Source organism: Capricornis sumatraensis, chromosome 11 (assembly GCF_032405125.1).
Source record: "Capricornis sumatraensis isolate serow.1 chromosome 11, serow.2, whole genome shotgun sequence".
Lineage (NCBI taxonomy): Eukaryota > Metazoa > Chordata > Mammalia > Artiodactyla > Bovidae > Capricornis > Capricornis sumatraensis.
In genome coordinates, this window is record NC_091079.1 from 11,506,132 (window position 1) to 11,517,203 (window position 11,072).

Below are 11,072 nucleotides of genomic sequence, written 5' to 3' on the forward strand. Positions count from 1 at the left end.
ATGTGCTAAGCACCTAGCATGATAATCAGATTAACAACATGAAATATAAAAATCAACTTATCTCAATAGGTACAGAAAAAGCTTTTAATAAGATTCAATACTCATTCATGTTAAAACTCTCTACAAACAGTATATAAGGAATGTATCCCACATACTAAAGCTCATATATGAGAAATCCACAGCTAACTTCATACTCAATGGTGAAAAACTGAAAGCTATCCCTCTAAGATTTGGAGCAAGACAAAGATGCTAACTCCTGCCACTCTTATTCAACCTAGTCTTAACCATAGCGTTTAGGCAAGGGAAAAGAAAAGCATCCAAACTTGGATGAAGAAGTAAAACTGTCATCATTTGTGGATAACATGAATATATATATATAGTGGCTTCCCAGGTGTTGCTTGTGGTAAAGAACCTATTTGGAAATGGAGAAGATATGAGAGAAGGAATGGAATGGAGGAGATATGAGAGAAGAGGGTTTGATCCCTGGGTTGGGAAGATCCCCTGAAGGAGAGCATGGCAACTCAAACCAGTATTCTTGCCTGGAGACTCCCATGAACAGAGGAGCCTGGCAGGCTACAGTCCATGGGGTCACACAGAGTTGGATAAGACTGAAGTGACGTAGCGTGTACACACACACACACACACACACACACACACACACACACACACACACATATGTATAACCCTAAAGTCTCCACCACAAACTGATAGAAATGATAAATGAATACAGTAAAATTGAAGGGTAGAAAATCAATATAAAAATCTGTTTAATTTCTGTACACTAACAACAAACTAGCAGAATGAAAAATTAAGAAAGCAATCTCTATATCTTCTTTGGAGAAATGTCTATTTTGGTGTTCTATCCAGTTTTTTAATTTTTTTTTTTTAAACTGAGCTCTATGAGCTGTTGTATATTTTGGAAATTAAGCACTTGGCTGCATTATTTGCAAATATTTTCTCCCATTCCATACATTGTCTTTTCATTTTCTTTATGGTTTCCTTTTTGTGGCTCAGAGGTTAAAGAGTCTGCCTGCAATGCGGGAGACCTGGGTATGATCCCTGGTCAGGAAGATCCCCTCAAGAAGGAAATGGCAACCCACTCCAGTTTTCTTGCCTGGAGAATCCCATGGACGGAGGAGCCTGGTGGGCTAGTCCACAGGGTTGCAAAGAGTCAGACATGACTGAGTGACTTCACTTTCTTTCTTTCTTTCTGGCAAGCATGTGAGTTTGACTAGTTCCATTTATTTATTTTTGCTTTTATTTCCTTTGCCTTTGAAGACTGATTTAGGAGAGCATTGATATGATTTATCACACAAAATGTTTTACCTCTGTTCTCTTCTAGGAATTTTATGTGCCGTGTTATATTTAAGTCTTTAAACTATTTTGAGTTTATTTTTGTATATGGTGTGAGGATGTGTTCTAACTTCATTGATTTACCTGAAGCCATTCAGCTTTCCCAGCAACACTTGCTGAAAGGACTATCTTTTCTCCATTGTATATTCTTGCCTCCTTTATTGAAGAGTAAATGGTCTTAGGTGTGTGGATTTATTTCTGGGCTCTATTCTGTTCCATTGATGAATATGTCTGCTTTTTCTTTTGGCCAATACCATGTCATTTTGATTAGTGCAGCTTTGTAGTAGTGTCTAAAGTCTAGTAAGATTGTACCTTCAGCTTGTGTTCTTTTTCCTCAGGTTTGCTTTGACATACAGATGACCAATAGTCACATGGAAAGATACTCAACATCACTAATTATTAAAGAAATCAAAACTGCAATGAAGTATCACCTCAAACCAGTCAGAATTGCCATTATCAAAAGGTCTACAAATAATAAACACTAGAGAGGGTGTTCAAACTACCACACAATTGCACTTATCTCGCATGCTAGCAAAGTAATGCTCAAAATTTTCCAAGTGAGGCTTCAACAGTACGTGAACTGAGAAATTCCAGATGTTCTAGCTGGATTTAGAAAAGGCAGAGGAATCAGAGATCAAATTGCCAACATCTGTTGAATCATCAAAAATGCAAGAGAGTTCCAGAAAATCATCTACTTCTGCTTTGTTGACTACACCAAAGTCTTTGCCTATGTGGATCATTCTTCAAGAGATGGTAGTACCAGAACACCTTACTTGACTCCTGAGAAATCTGTATGCAGGTCAAGAAGCAACAGTTAGGACTGGACATGGAACAATGGATGGGTTCCAAATTGGGGAAGGAGTATGTCAATGCTGTATATTGTCACCCTGATTATTTAACTTATATGCAGAGTGCATCATGTGAAATGCCAGGCTGGATGAAGCACAAGCTGGAATCATGATTGCTGGGAGAAATATCACTAACTTCAGATATGCAGATGATACCACCCTTATAGAAGAAAGTGAAGAGTAATTAAAGAGCCTCTTGATGAAAGTGAAAGAGGAGAGAGAAAAAGTTGGCTTAAAACCAACATTCAAAAATCGAAGATCATGGCATGCAGTCCCATTACTTTATGGCAACTAGATGGGGAAACAATGGAAACAGTGACACACTTTATTTTCTTGGGCTCCAAAATCACTGCAGATGGTGACTGCAGCCATGTATGGCAAAACCAATACAGTATTGTAAAGTAAAATAAAGTAAAAATAAAAATATTTAAAAAAAATAAAAGAAGCTTACTCCTGGGAAGAAAAGTTATGATCAACCTAAACAGTATATTAAAAAGCAGAGACATTACTTTGCCGACAAAGGTCCATCTAGTCAAAGCTAAGGTTTTTCCAGTAGTCATGTATGGATGTGAGAGTTGGACCATAAAGAAGGCCGAGTGCCGAAGAATTGCTGCTTTTGAACTGTGGTGTTGGAGAAGACTTTTGAGAGTCCCTTGGGTGAAAGACGATCACACCAGTAAATCCTAAAGGAAATCAGTCCTGAATGTTCATTGGAAGGACTGATGCTGAAGCTGAAGCACCGATACTTTGGCCGCCTGATACGAAGGACGGACTTCTTGGAGAAGACCCTGATGCTGGCAAAGAATGAAGGCCAGAGGAGAAGGGGATGACAGAGGATGAGATGGTTGGATGGCATCACCGACTCAGTGGACATGAGTTTGAGCAAGCTCTGGGAGTTGGTGATGAACAGGGAAGCCTGGTGTGCTGCAGTCCATGGGGTCACAAAGAGTCAGACACAACTGAGTGACTGAACTGAACTGAAGAGAGGATGTGGAGAAAATAGAAACCTCCTATTCCATGGAAAATAGTATGGAAATTCCTTAAAAACTAAAAATAGAGCTATTGTGTGAACCAGTGCTCCCACTTCTGGGCATATACTCAGACAAACCTACAATTCTAAAAGAGACTTGCACCCCAATATTCACAGCAGCACTATTTATAATAGCCAAGACATGGAAACAATCTAAGTGCCCATTAACAGATGCATGGATGAAGAAGATGTGGTCTATATATACAGTGAAATATTACTCAGACAAAAAAGTGAAATAATGCCACTTTCAGAAACATGGATGGACCTAGAGATAATCATACTAAGTGAAGTAAGTAAGACAAAGAAAGGCAAATATTATATGTGGAACCTAAAAAATGATACAAATGTGCTTATTTACAAGATAGAAGCATACTCGCAGACAGAAAACAAATATATGGTCACCAAAGGTGAACAGGGTGGGGAGAATAGATTAGGAACTTGGGATTAACAGATACACATTATTATAGATAAACAACAAGGACCCACTGTACACCATGGGAAACTGTATTTAATATATCATAATAATCTATAATGAAAAAGCATCCAGGGAAGCAATCTGGTAGCCGCAGCCAGGGCAGCACGGGGATCCCTGAAGCTTTCGGATACTTGCAGCTGAGCAGGGATTTAACTGCCACCATGTCGAGCAGAAGAGCAAAGACCAAGACCACCAAGAAGTGCCCCCAGTGCACAGCCTCTAATGTGGTGTCCATGTTCAACCAGTCACAGATTCAGGAGTTCAGGGAGGCCTTCAATATGATAGTTTATAACAGAGATGGCTTCACCAACAATGAAAACTTGCATGATATGCTTGCCTCCCTGGGAAAAAATCCAACTGATGAGGATCTGGATGCCATGATGATGAGGCTCAAGGTTCCACAAACTTTGCCGTGTTTCTCACGAAGTTTGCTGAAAAATTAAATGGTGCAGATCTGGAAGATGTCATCAGAAATGCTTTTCCTTACTTTGATGAAGCAACTGGCACCATTCAGGAGGATTACTTGAGACAGCTGCTGGCCGCAGTGGGAAACCGGTTTACAGGGGAGGAAATGGAGGAGCTGTACAGAGAAGCACCTATTGACAAAAAGGGGAGTTTCCATTATATCGCTTTCATGCACACCCTTAAGCATGGAACAAAAGGCCAAGATGACTGAGAACTTCAGATTCCAGTCAAACTTTCTTTTTGCCACTCTAAGTATTTCTGGGACTTTTCCCCAGAGCCTATTACATACCCTTAGCTTTACAGCTCTGCCTTTCTTGTATTTATTTTTAGCCATTTGGGGAACATTCATCTCTATAATCAGACTGGATGTGGGACTTTCTGTCATCTTCAGAATAGAAAATAGGGTAATTTAAGTTACCATCTGCCCCCTACCCTCCCTGCCCCCAATAACTGCAGTCTACAAAGGCTTTGCTGTGACTCAGTGGAGAAGGCAATGGCACTCCACTCCAATATTCTTGCCTGGCAAATCCCATGGATGGAGGAGCCTGGTGGGCTGCTGTCCATGGGGTCGCAAAGAGTCGGACACGACTGAGCTACTTCACTTTCACTTTTCACTTTCATGCATTGGAGAAGGAAATGGTAACCCATTCCAGTGTTCTTGCCTGGAGAATCCCAGGGACAAGGAAGCCTGGTGGGCTGCCATCTATGGGGTCGCACAGAGTCGGACACAACTGAAGCGACTCAGCAGCAGCAGCAGCAGCAGTGGTAAAGAATCTGCCTTCAGTGTGGGAGACCCAGGTTTCATCCTTGGGTGGGGAAGATCACCTGGAGAAGGGAATGACAACCCACTCCAGTATTCTTGCCTGGAGAATCCCATGAACAGAGGAGCCTGGAGGCTACAGTCCATGGGGTCACAAAGAGTCAGACATGATTGAACAACTGACACACACCCAGAGTCAATATATTTTTTCAGAGAACGTTAGTCACTCAAATTTTTCTGAACCATAATCAGATGTTATGATAAAAAACCATTTGAAAAGGAATATGTGTGTGTGTATACACATACACACTTATCTAAATCACTTTGTTGTATACCTGAAACTAGCACAACACTGTAAATCAACTATATTTCAATAAAAAAAGAAAAATCTCACTTACAATCTCAAAAAATAAAAAAATACCAGGAATAAATTTAAACACTAAAAACAACACCAGAAATGATAAGATACTACTGAAAAATAAGACACAAAAATGGGAAAATATTCTGTGCTCATGCATTAGAAGGATTAAACTGTTAAAAATATCCAATTTTTCCTATAATAGTTTATAGATTCAATGCAATCCCTATTAAAAACCCAATGACATTTTTCCCAGAAATAGAACAGAAAATTTTAAGTTCATTTACAACCATAAAAGACTGCAAATAGCCAAAGCAATTCTGAGAAAAAAGAACAAAGCTAGAGGCATCATACACTCTGCTTTTAAATTATAGTACAAAGCTGAGTGAGTGCTAAGTCGCTTCAGTCATGTCTAACTCTCTGCAAACCTATGGACTGTAGTCCACCAGGTTCCTCTGTCCATGGGATTCTCCAGTCAAGAATACCGGAGGGGGTTGCCATGCGCTCCTCCAGGGGATCTTTCCAATCCAAGGATCAAACCTGTGTCTCTTACATCTCCTGCATTGGCAGGCAGGTTCTTTACTGCTAGCGCCACCTGGGAAGCCCACTACAAAGCTATATTTAACCAAAATAGCATGGTTTTGGCAGAAAACAGACACATGGATCAATGAAATATAATAGAAAGCCCAGAAATAAGTGCATACAAATACTTACAACTAATTTACAACAAAGGAGCAAAGAATATACCATGGAGATAGATAATCTCTTCAGTAAATGATATTGGGAGAATGGGACTGCCGCAAACAAAAGAAACTGAAGCAATATCTTACACCATAGACAAAAACTAACTTCAAATGGATTAAAGACTTGAATATAAGACCTGAAACCATAAAACTCTTAGAACAAAACATAAGCAATACATTGTCTGATATTGGTCTTAGCGATCTTTCTGGATTTGTCTTTTCAGACAAGGGAAACAAGCAAAAATAAACAAACGGAACTGCACAAGACTAAAAAGCTTCCACACAGAAAAAGAAACCATCAACAAGATGAAAAGACAGCCTACCAAATGGGAGATTATTAGAAAACCATATGATCAATGAAGGATTAATATAAAAAATACATGAAGAACTCACACAACTCAAGAACATCAGCAATAAAAAAAACCCAAAGCTAGTTAAAAGTGGGCAGAGGATCTAAATAATAATTTTTCCAAGAAGAAAAATGACTTAAAGACACTTGAAAAGATATTCAACATCACTAATTATTGGGGAAATGCAAGTCAAAACCACAATGAGATATCACCTCACATCCATAAGAATAGCTGTTATCAAAAAGATTGGCAATAGCAAGTGTTGGACAGTATGTGGAGGAAAAGGAACCTTCATAAATTGTAGATGGAAATGTATATTGGTGCAGCCAATGTGGATAGCAACATAGAGGGTCCTCAAAATATTAAGAATAGAACTTCTGTATGATCTAGCTGTTTCACTTCTGGGTATTTATCTGAGGATATGAAAACCCTGATTCAAAACTATGCCTGCACCTCTCTGTTCATTGCAACATTGTTTACAATAGCCTAGATATGGAAACAACCTCACTGTCCATATGGATGAACAGATTCCACACTGGAATACTACTCAGCCATAAAAAGATGAAATCATGCCATTTGTGACACATAGATGGGCCTTGAGGGTATTATACTAATGATATAAGTCAGACGGGGAAAGAAAAATACCGTATGACCACACTTGTATGTGGAATTTTAAAAAATAAATGAAAGAACAAACAAAACCCGGGGAGCAGAATAGTGGTCACCAAAGGGAAAGGGGAGAGGGAAGGAGGTGTAATGCTAAAAGGGGTTAACCGTATGGTAATGGATGGACACCAAACCAGGTGGTGAGCGCCCTGCAGTGTAAGGAGAAGTATAGTGTTTTACACGTGAATCATGGACTGTTATAAGCCAGTGTTGCTGTTGTGTGGTCCCTAAGTAGCGTCTGACTCTTTGCGAACCTGTGGACTACAGCACAGCAGGCTTTCCTGTCCTTCATTGTCTCCTGGAGTTTGCTCATACTTATGTCCACTGAGTTGGTGATGCCATCCAACCATCTCATCCTCTGCCATCCCCTTCTCCTCCTGCCCTCAATCTTTCCCAGCATCAGGGAGTTAGCTCTTTGCATCAGGTGGCCAAAGTATTGGAGCTTCAGCTTCAGCATCAATCTTTTCAATGAATATTCAGGGTTGATTTCCTTTAGGATTGACCTGTTTGATCTTGCAGTCCAAGGGACTCTCAAGAATCTTCTCCAACACCACAGTGCAAAAGCATCAGTTCTCAGCACTCAGCCTTCTTTTTGGTCCAACTCTCACTTTTGACCATGAACAGTATGAAAAGCCAGCAGTACCTCAATTGAAAAAAAAAAAGTTCGCTTGAATATTACTGACATATTTTGAAGCATGCTTTTTTAGTTACTTTCAAGGTGAATTTTATGCCTCCTTGTGATTAGTTACTTCAGTGTACACAGAATTTTGAAACTGAAGATGCTTCTAAAGGACGTTTTCACTTTGTTGAGCACGTGCAATGCTTTCTTAAAGGAAATCATTAGGCTGGAAGTCTGCATAACTCAATTGTTTCTGTACTTCACAATATATATCTTGCTGATCAGCGTGCATCATTTTCCTGTGTCCTTTTCAATGCTCATCTCAAGAATTCCAAGCCTCAGTTTGTCAAATGCAGCAGCAAGTACTGTAACTACTAATGTTATTGTTTTAGTTGCTAAGTTGTATCCTACTCTATGCGACCCCATGAACTATACCCCACCAGGCTCCTCTGTCCCTGGGGTTTCCCAGGCAAGATACTGGAGTGGGTTGCCATTTCCTTCTCCTGGGGATCTTCCTGACCCAAGGATCGAACCCAAGTCTTCTGTATTGGCAGGTGGATTGTTTACTGCTAAGCCATTAAGGAAGCCCTAATAAAACATGTTACTAATACTAAATAAGTGTTACATACACCGTGCTAAGTACTGTTCCAAGTACTTTCAGTGCATTGTTGATTAACCTTCAACAAAAGTCTTATAAAATGAGGTATATTGTTGTTCCTATTTAGTAGATGAGGAATTTCAGGCACAGTGAGGATAACTGCACAGATCATTCAAAGAAGTCAGGGTTAGATCTACAGAACTTCAAGTGAATCAGAAAGCTCTGATTTTATGTAAAATCTTCAGGTCTGTTAACGTTGGTAACTAACTCATAAATTTTAAATATTGTGTGGATCAACAAAATCCCGGCAAAAGCCAATGTATCTGCCCACTGAATGCAGCATGCTGTATGCATTCAGTTTTTTGACTTAAGACTTTTAGGATTTTTTGCTCACTTACATCTTCCAAGTACTCCTGTCTTTACTTATCACTGCTGCCTCTTCTTCATCTTTCTATGAGCCATTTATCATACTCTGGTATCTACATTATTAAATTGAGTTTGTTCATGTGTTTCTTCTTACATTTCTGCAATTTAAAGGGACAAATAAGTGCAATTGAAGGAGGGAGACTGTGGGCAATGGAAATACATTTATTTATCAAAAAAATTCACATATAAGTAGACCCATGCACATATTCAAGTGTGAAGTGTACACTGAAATAAATTTATGAAGATAACTTAAGGAAAATGAAAATATTCTGAGATGAATCAGGCAATCTTATAAAGAAGCTGTTCCTTGCCTCTTACCCTCTAACAGGTTTTTTTGGGGTGAATTTCTGCAGTGCTCTCATTAGTGGGGTACATTGTTTATTGTAGGCTTATGTTATCTCTCATCTCCATCCTGTTGTCTGTAACCTCCTTTCACAGTTTGAAAACCCCTCATTTGAAGTCCTTCCCCATGCTCTTTCTTGTGTGACATTGGTCACATTTATGCGCTTTTCTTCCTTTCTTTTTTTTGCATATATATTGTTAGTGGTACTAGTCTTCACATTTCATCTGCACTTTAATTGGGATATTTCATTTGAATCTTTAGGCTTGTCAGTTTTATGCTGTCTTGCTCACAACATCCAGCAGAGAAATCAGTCCCATCAGTTCTTTCCTCTCCGAATTGACATGGTTGAAGTGCTCTATACGAAAGGTAGGCTTTTAGTCCAGAAATAGAGAGCATATTCATGAACTGAAGGGCTGGTGTGTGACCTGCAAAACCAAAAACAGGATTGACTAAACTGGGACATCTCTGCCTCTTCCTGCTGCACTAAAATAGAATCTATCCAGGTGACCCCATTTGTAGTCTGCTGTTTGAGGGCTTTGTGATAAGCGCTAAATAATTTCAGGGAATACAATCTAAATGATTGCAGGATTTAAAAGTATATATATTTCTGGAATTCTTCTAAATGTATAACTGATGCTACATTATAATTTTTTAAAGAGATCATTGTTGACTTTTTTTGTAGTTCAAACATCCCCCCTCAGTTTTGGTGAATGATCCCTTTTTATTCTTATCCAATAATGTTAGCCAACCAAATATATAGAATAATACATTTTATTTTATCAGTATGTTCCCAATATTCTATGTATAGTTGTTTCATACTTAGAGGGGGGAAAAAAAGACTTTTAAGGCCAAAGAAAAATGCTGGAGGCAAAGCAGAAAGGAAGCTCCTGAAGCTCTTCCTGCAGCAGGATTTTGTAAGCAACTCGATGAGAAACTGCCCAGGAGCTAAGAATGATTTTTACATGTTTAGATGGTTGAACAAAATCAAAGGAAGAATAAATTCTGTGACATGTAGAAATTATGTAAGATTCCAGTTGCAGTGTCTATCATGTTGTACTGGAATTGTGTGTAGTCGATGGCTACTTTCAAGTTATAACAACTGAGTTCAGTAATTCCACAAGTGACCATGTGGCTCTCAAAGACTAAAATATTGATCATCTGACCATTTCCAAAAACCCTTCTGATCCCTAACCCACAGTAACTTTTTTTTGCTATAATACTTTATTCTTAATTTACAAAAAATCAGTGTATTTGATGGATTGCCAACTCATTCTCTTCTAGTCCAGCTGCAAGTTTTTGCACCCCAGATCATTCATTCACATGTAGGTGCTCTGCAAAATTACTTTCAGTCTTAAAGCAAACTCTTTATCCATATTTCTGTCTCTGTTTGTGCAGAAAACATCTTGAGGCTGCACCCAGACTTTGGCAAAATGGGGAGGAAGAGACAGAAGTGAGGTTGGTCTTGGGAAATACTCCCAGTGTGCCTCAATACTCTCTTTTATTGAGCCTCCACAGCCCTTGATGGAAGTCATTTAAACTGCCAGCTTGCTGCCCAGCAATAATAAATAGCATATAAGGTGATATGTAATGCAAATTCCACACTCATTATACTGCATACAATGCCTGCTACAACCTATTCTTCTTGTCTTGTCTCCCATATCCTTCACTTCTGTCATAACAAGCTTCTCATTCTTCCCCATATGACTTTTGCATTTCCACTGACTCAATTGACTTGAATTTGGGCCAGCTCTGGGAAGTGGTGAAGGACAGGGAAGCCAGCTGTGCTGTAGTCATTGGGGTCACAAAGAGTTGGACACAATTGAACGACTGAACAACAACAACCGGACTTCCCTGCTCATCATCATTATTTCTGGTTTTTAATCTACTCAAAATTTGAACTCAAAATGGATTAAAGATCTAAATGTAAGACCAGAAACTATAAAACTCCTAGAGGAGAACATAGGCAAAACACTCTCTGACATAAATCATAGCAGGATCCTCTATGACCCACCTCCCAGAATTCTGGAAATAAAAGCAA

The 11,072-nt window shown here is 39.1% G+C and overlaps 1 pseudogene; it reads left to right on the forward strand.

Annotated features, from left to right (window-relative positions):
• Positions 1-3,858: 3,858 nt before the first annotated feature.
• Positions 3,859-4,382, forward strand: LOC138088682 (myosin regulatory light polypeptide 9 pseudogene; annotated as a pseudogene).
• Positions 4,383-11,072: the final 6,690 nt, after the last annotated feature.